An 8905-nucleotide genomic window follows, 5' to 3' on the forward strand; every position below is an offset into this window, starting at 1 on the left:
GAATTTTAGAAAGCGGTTTGCTTCAGGAGTAAATTGCAAAAATAATGAATCTTGAATGCTTTAAAAAATACCATCTATCCACAGGTTTTACTTGCTTTTAGAATATGTTTAAAATTGTTTTCTTTTAAACCTATCTTTCATAAGCCTTTAATCTTGCCTAGGTACTTTCCAAAGTACTTTCCAAGTACTTTTTGAAAGGTGGTAAGTTATTCCTTTCTTTGTCTTATCACAAATGAAATGCACATTAACATTTCAAGTCATCTGCATTATAAAGTACATGAATTAAATAGATTTTTTTGTGTGCACTGATCTTGATATAGAGAATAATAGATAGGACTCCTGAGTACCTGGTTAAGATGAGAAGAATTGCTTCTCCTTAAACAACCAACAATGCAGAAGTCAAGGACAGCAGGGGCATATTATACAGTTGCCTTCTCAGTAAAATTATCAAATAGTTTCTGATACCTGCTAAATGGATGCTCATTATTATGCTCTTCCTGTGCTTATTGAACACATATTTGCTGATTGCCTAATAAGTTCTGGACTTTACGCAAGTTGAAAGTTTTAGGTCATGAACACTGACTTCTTATTTTGGCTACTCATATTTTTATTATGAACATAGTGCATCAATCCAAGTCAATCATCCATTTATTATTTTACCACTGTACATTAGGACAAAGGACATAAATTATTATTATTACATTTTCTTCTAAAGAGACTTTATTCCAATTTAGACATTTTATTTGCAGAAATAGCAACCCAGTGACAAGCAAAGAAGGAATTTGTTATAAAAATAAGAGAACATCTAACAGGGCCCATGGACAGAAATACATCCAGACTGTAAGAAAAAACTATAAGCAAAGAATATAAATGCCCTCAATCTTTTTCTTTCAATACTGCTACTACCTAGCTATTCATTCACATTTGAACACATCCACACAGAAAGAAACACTCTTCTCAGGTCAATCTACATGCAGTAACCTTCCTTATCTGGAAGGACATCATCCAAGCCCTCAAGTGTATGCCAGCAACCGAGGATGGAGTCAGACCCTGTCTGTCCTTAAGGTTTCCTACAATACAGACGCAACTGTAATATCTTTCCTTTTTAACTAAGCACTCATTATGCACTGTGGCTAGAACTTTTGCATTCTAAGTATAACAACCAAACTACGGTGAATGTCTTGTTTTTTCTTATTCACAGTTTCATAGATAAAAGTTCATTCTTATTAGATCTTAGTAACCTCAACATATAATTTGTTTTCTCCTTCCTTACTAAGTTAAGAACCTTTTCACTTAAAAGAAGCACTTTAAGGCTTCTCTTTGGGGTGTCCAAGTAGCATCCCTACTTTTGTGCTTTGGGGCTGTTATTAAGTAATGGCTATTTGAATTCAAGCACTGAAAGATTTTGATGGCTGACGTGATAACAGAGATAGGGGCTGTGATGGTTAATCTTGATTGGTTTGAGAATCACCTGGGGATTCGTAAGACACATTTCTGGCTGTGTCTGCTTAGGTCATGGGAGCATGATCTTGGGCACCATTTCCTCTCCCTAGGCCCCTTCTCTGGCACTGTTTCCAACCTGCTATTTCTCAGCCACTGTGAGTTGAGCAGCTTTCTTCTGTAATGCCCTTCTGCTGTGATTTTTTGACCTTGAGCCAGCAAATCATGGGCTGAAATAATTGAAACCTTGAGCAAAATCTTTTTGTCCTTTAGGTTGTGGGTGTCAGGTACTTTGTCCCAACAACTGCAAAGTTGACCAGTGCAGCAACCAATACAGTGACTTACAGGCATAGAATTAATTATGCTGGACAAGAGATGATTCATATTGGGACAAAATGAGGTAGGATAGTATGAAATTTCATCATGTTACTCAGAACCATGCACATTTAAAATTTATGAATTGGCCAGGCATAGTGACACATGTCTGTAATCTGAGCTACTTCGGAAGTGGGGGCTGGAGGATCACAAGTTCAAAGCCAGCTGGGACAACTTAGTGAGGTAGTCTCAAAGAATAAAATAAAATAAAATAAAAAATAAAGTGATTACTGCTGCTAGGGTTTCCAGTGTCACAAAAACAAAGGATTTATTTATTTTTTCCATTTAATATTCTCAGACTGAAGTTGATCATGGCTAATTGAAACCATAGGAAGCAAAACTTAAAATAAGAGGGGATTACTATTCCTTTATATAGCCTATGTCAAATGTCTTCCTGAATTCATCATTTATGGCCAGGGGAGCATGTAATAAAAAAAGCTGCAAAAAGCTGCTTCTACAATAATATGATAGAAAAAGAGAGACTCTTCTAGAAGTGTTATGGAAAACTTGATAATGTGTTTCCAGTTTTTCAGTCAGTAGAAATATGAAGTAAACTAACATTTGTCAAATACTTTACATGCATCAAGAACTGCATAATATCTCTTTATGCTGATTATAACTCACTATGATAGCCCTACTTTATAGATAAGAAAACAAGCTAAAAGAAATTAAAGGACAACCCCAAGGTCACAGACCTATAAATTTAATTAAAACAAATTAAGATATAATTATTGTGCTCTTATTTTCCTAAGCAGTATTTTAAAGCTTGCATATAGAAAAGTCAAGGTACAGTCCCTGACCTTGGAGAGATAAGAGCCAAATGGAAAAGAAGATGAAAAGATAATTATTATATGGTGAGTAAACTTTATGTTTTAAAGAATCTTGTGATCTTCCAGAGGTTCATTTGTGAGTCATCAGATGATTTTTGACTCAGTGTATCATGAATAAAGAATCATTTTTGACAAAGTATTAGTTGGATGTAAGGAAAAAATTGTGATTAACTCAATGAAGAATAAAGGTAAATGAATTCAGACAGAAAAAAGAGCTGTAAAAGTTGTTTGGTAATTTCACACAATACAGCTGGCATATTGGGAAAGCAAAAAAGAGATTATATAATTTAAGGAAAGAGAGCAGAGACTGGTAATTAAGAGAGTGAAAAGATAAGTAGAGACGAGACCATGAAGAGCCCTGAATGACATGCTTGCTGCTTCTGGTTATGAAGTAGAAATGAGAAACCTTTGAACGATTTTAAAAATAGAATTGTCTATACCAAAACTGAAACTTATGAAAGGGTCTCTGTGGCAAATACAAATAACTAATAGAGTGGAAACTGGCAAGATTAAAGGTTAGAAATTAAATAAGGTTCAGTGGGAAAAGATAATGAAGGTCCATCTGAAAGAAAACAGATCGTGGGTGAAGCCAAGATTCTAGTCACAACGTGGCCTTTTAAATTACAGACTACCCCTCCTCCATTGTTCAGAGTGGGAGGAAAGGATAAGTGAGCTATCAAAAAGCAAAAATCACTAGCAAAAGCAAGAATCAAAGCATTGTTAAGGTATCTATAATTCATTTTAAAATAATTTATTATCCTAAGTGATAATTTAAATGTGTATTTTCATTTGCTTGAGGCACTCCTTTTTGCCTTTGATTTTTTTTTTTTTTTTTTTTTTTGGTACCGGGGATCAAACTTGAGACCTTGCACTTGTGGGGCAGGTGCCGAAACCACTGAGCTAAATCTCCAGCTGTACTTTTGTTTGTTAAACTGCATTCTTGGAACAATCATTTGACCTAACTGGGACTCCATTTTCAAGAAGTGACCAATTACCACTATTCTGAAAGTCTACACTTCAGAGCCATTACTATAAGAATTATTCCCACCCTTGAGCATGATGGCAAACTTTGTCAATTTAGTATAATGAAGTTCAGAAATGAAAGGTTTTATTAGTGAAAACTGTGGGGTTTTTGTACTTTAGTTTAATGATTGCTAAAAATGGACTTTTTTGTGTTATTAGAGATAGCTCACCCTGTGAATTGACTAAAACATTTTGAGAAGATATCTAACTCTATCATGAAACTGGACAGCATTCTAAAAACCTTGTTCAACTATCCTTAGGGATAATGCCTGTGCTTTTAATCCAAAATAATCCTGTATCCAGAAGGTTGCCTGATATTTACCCTAAGTGCATTTATTAATTGTGATATGGGAACATCATCCAAGGAACCAGATTAGTAAAATTTTGGGAATCTCTGTGAATGACTGACATGTAAACCAACAAACTGAGGGGAATAAATCAATCCCAGGTATAAGTGGTACCAACCAATGGGCTTGTAGACTGGACAGAATATAAAGGAATAATAGAAGGAAGTACTCCCTTTTGAACATTTACATCCAGTTTCTTCAGCTTTCCAACATGAACTGGGCATGGTGACCCCACAAGGACCTTCCAGGATTTTGACCTTTCCTGCACCTGGTTTCTCAGGCTCTCCAGGAACCAGTCATTTTGGATTCTTCTTCCTCTGATCCCACAAGCACCCTTGTGAACCTTCCTCTTCTCTTCCTGTAAATCAACCTAATAAATTCTTTTTTAAAAGTATTCAGACATCTTCTGTTGCTTCTCTTCCTGTAGAAAATACACTAAGTACCATAGAATCCCACCTATGAACTGTTGTCATTTGCAAATGAACTTTCATAAAAGCAGTGTTTAGAGCACGTCAAAAGAAATCTGGAGTATAACTGAGCTTGTAGAATTGTATAAATGATTTTGTAAATAATAATAATGAGGAGGAAGAAGGTGAGGAGGAAGAGGAAAAGGAGAAGGAGAAAGAAAATGAAGGAGGAGGAGAACAAGAAAGGGGGAGGAGGAGAAAGAAAAAGAAGAAAAAAAGAAGGAAATTTGTACTTTGATTTAATCTGGTCAAAATTATGCAGGGTATGGCTAATCCACAACTATTTATAACTTTTTTACTGTGATTAGCTAAAACAAACTGAAGATTTATGCATGACTGTGGTGATCTTTTACCTCTTTTGTGATCAATTCCCTGAACTTGCCTCACATTGATTTCATCTCAGAGACCTAACTCCTGTGAATACATTTTCCAGTCTCTGGAAACTGGCTGTTACAAGTTTGATCAGCCAGAAGCACTTGTAAGAATATTATCAAGAGGATAATCCCTGCACAAAGCATTGAGAGCATGGGAAGACAAGCCTAGCATCTTCAAAAGGCTTCCAGTGGCTGTGATCTGAAAATGGAATGGTAGTGAAGAAGACATCATTGAAGTGGGCTCTTTGAGATCCTGAAGCATGATGAAGATGAGGTGGTAGTTTTTAGTGAAAGAAAAGGTAGGTAAAAGTATCATGATAGGCATGAGAAGCAGATTGGTGACCAGAATTTTTTAACCTAGGTGGCTATATGATTATGGGGTCTGTAGCAGTGAAACAGATGAGTAGTCTACAAGCTTATTTGTGGATTTAGAAAATGAGAATGGCTAAGTTTGATGAACAAACATAGTACTTATACAGCTACAATGGAAAGATATGATCTGTAACTATGTTTAATTTTGTATACTTTGAGGGAGTTTAAAATATCAAACTATTCATTTTGACATAACACAACTCTTGTCTTACACAATTAAACTTCCCATGTTAGTAAAGAGTTTTACAGTTGTTTGTGTTCCCATTTCTTTTCTGGCTCTGGTCATTATAATGGATATTCCAAAGAATGGAGAAATTGTGCTATCCTCCAATGTTTATCATTGAGATTCAGAATTTATAACAGTAGAAGTAAATGTACAAAACAAATGACTTAGTTTCTGGTTCTGTTTCAAACATTCAATATTGTGTGTGTTTTATGAATATTTGAATCAGAAAGAGGAAGTTGGTCAGTGATCATCTTAGTTGCCAGCTATCTTAAGCCACAAGACATTCAAAATAGCTTTAATTTAATAAGTGAATGTAAGAATATAAATTGCATTTACTTCCAGTTATAGCAAATCAACTTTTACTTAACACACATCTTTGGTTCTTTGAATAATACACAATTTTAGAAAACGATGTTCAGCCCATGATTGTGACAATAAGCAAATGACATCATTTGTCTAATTATATTTAATATACATTTCCCATTTTTGAGAAAAATTAGGCATTTATTGTTTATATACAAGTATATATATTTTTGAAATTATGCATTATACATATAATTTACAGATATATTTTTGTCATGTATAACAGTTTGTTAAGTGTTATTAGTTTATATGAGATGTACAAGTAGGACTGTCATAAGAATCAATCCCCTTTTTCTCATTATTTTGTTTGCAAGGCATGTTAATTTCGTGAAGCCAAAATGTTCTTTTTGATTGTTGGTTCATACAAAACTCTGTGATAAAATTTTTCGGACTTCTATATTTTATGACACAAAGTATGTATCTTATAAATTGAATAATAAATATTATATTTAAATCCTACTGAAATTATAACTTTGAGGAAGTGAGAGGACACTTCTTTTTTCTTTTTTTGGTACTGGGGATTGAACTCAGGACCTTGAGCTTGGGAGGCAGGCACTGGAACCACTGAGCTAAATCCCCAGCCTGTAGGAGCACTTCTTTAGTATATATTTCTTCTCATGGATATTTGACAATACTCTTGATCATGTATGGCGATCAATATTAGGTGTATCAAAACCATTTTTTGTAGAGAACAATATGAACATCTTAAATACTTTTGAAAAGATAGCCTAAATGTTATCCCAATATTTGATCAAAAAACAAATATTTTTAAGTATTAACTGCCTGAACATAAATGTAAAGTACTTTGTTTGATAATTAATGCCCTCATTTTCTCCAGACAGCCAGAGACAACCTTGTCAGATGGTTTTTACTGACCTTGTATTTGACTTGTTTGTATTTGAGGCTTCTATCTTGCATTACACCGCCAAATAATTTGTAAGAAGTTTTATGACCCTTCGAAAAGCACTCTGAGAAGATTTCACAATAATGAACACTGAGTCATCTCAGACTGCATTGTACTAGGTAAGGCAGAATATCTGAGTATATTTGCCACTTTTCAAACAGTTAAAACCTTTGGAATGTGAAACACTGAGTCATTATTTTAACTTCTTAATTTCATTAATGGTATACTTATCTCTATATATTATTGTTAATTTTATTTTTGCCTTATTTTCAATATTTCATGTGTGATAGGATAATTCAATTTTTAAAGTCAAGGTCACATTTAACGATACTAATGATGATTTGCATTAATTATATATAGATACAATGAGTCTGGTTTTATGTGTCAGTGAATATGCTATTTCTTTCATCATTTTAACATAGGAATCCCATAAATTTAACACAAATATTGCAAGCTATTTGATATTCATTAGAGACACATTTTCTAGGGCACTTCTGAGTATGCCTCTTTCTAATAGTTATAAAATGAAATATCATTAATCATTAATGAGATGTAAGGTTTTTGCTAGTTTCTCATTACAAGAGTAATACATATTAATTGTGATGAATTCAGAAAACATCTCAGAAACTCTTGAGTTCTGCTTAACTGATTACAAAGATTAATGAAGCCTCTGTGGCCTCTCAAGAATGCTGAACCCTCAAGGCTGCAAGGCCACAAGCCATCTGAACTGTTTACTTACCAGTTTGGTGTGTATTTGCTCTCAAATTTGTGTGCCTGTTACTTAATACTACTATTATGCAATTTAATTTGATATTAAAAAGTAAGAATATGTGGTTGTAGAAAAAGAATTACTTTCATAAATTTAAATTGACTACCATGAGAATAATAAATACTAAAAGTCTACTTGAGAATAAATTGCTGATAAAACAAGTATGCGTGAGACAACCTTAAAATATCAGAAGTAAAATTTTTTTAAAATCTCTAAGGATTCTCTGTTTAGATTCTGTACAGATATCCATAAGTTCTTACTACACACAAGAGAAAGCAAATCTTAAACTAATAAACTTGACAATGACAAATCATTAATTGGTCATGAATTTTGCAATATTTTGTATTTTGTTTTCCCTGTTAACAGCCTACCCAAATAAAGACAACAATGAGAGCAATAAAAAGCTATCCTTAATACCAATCAAAAATAACATACTGGTGTATCTTACTAAAGTATTTACCAAAACAGTTATAAGGAACTTTTGGCACATAAAAGTTATGAATTTCATGTTGTAATAATAATATTCAGATAATTAAAGTCAGTGTTATCAAATGTTTACAAAGTTATGTTGTTTCAATTTTATTAATTTTTCTATCTTTGAGAAATTACATACCTTCTCACTAAGATGAACAACTTTTGTAACATATGTGTTGCCTGTGCTAAATTATACTTTGAACTTCAAACATAAAATTTTTTATAAATATATTATCAGAAAGGTTAGAATCGTGATGCTTTCTCAAAGCATATAGGTTATTCTACAGTCATGCTGATGTAATAAAGTGTAATTCTAAAAATGTTTTATGGAAAGCAATGCGATAAGAAATGTTTACCACCATATATGACCAAAAAGAAAATACAAACTACTAAAGTATACTAGTCAGCTTTCCCATTGTGGAAAAAATATCCATCATCTACAACTCAGAAGAGTAGTTTAATTTGGCTCTCATTTAGGGAGCTTTAGTCCATAGTTGTCTAGCTCCAAAGTAAAAACTGTGTAGTAGGAAGGGACTGGCATAAGAAAGCAGCTCACCTCATGGAAGTCAGGAAGCGAGAGAGAGAAGACAGGAGCCAGGGGCAAGAATACAACTTTCCAGTAATGCCCCAGTGACCAACACCTTTGACCAGACCCCATTTCTCAACTCACATTCAGCTATACACTCATTGCCCTCATAAGTCAATCACCTTTCAAACACACAAGACTCATGAGGAATATTTTTAGATCTAAACCATAATGTTAAGCTATCTCTACATTAAACCATATATTTAATAACCATTCTCCAAATGAAGAGATTCCACCAAGCTTTGCTCAAGAAACTTGTACTAAAATAATCCATGAGACATGGTCAATTGCTGCCCTCTAGAAGACGCACATATACTAAATGAAAGTAGTGAATATTCCACTCTGATTTTGTATG

Source organism: Heterocephalus glaber, unplaced genomic scaffold (genome assembly GCF_053883595.1).
Source record: "Heterocephalus glaber isolate CG9 unplaced genomic scaffold, H.glaber_assembly_v1.0 deba00001586, whole genome shotgun sequence".
In the NCBI taxonomy this organism is placed as follows: domain Eukaryota; kingdom Metazoa; phylum Chordata; class Mammalia; order Rodentia; family Bathyergidae; genus Heterocephalus; species Heterocephalus glaber.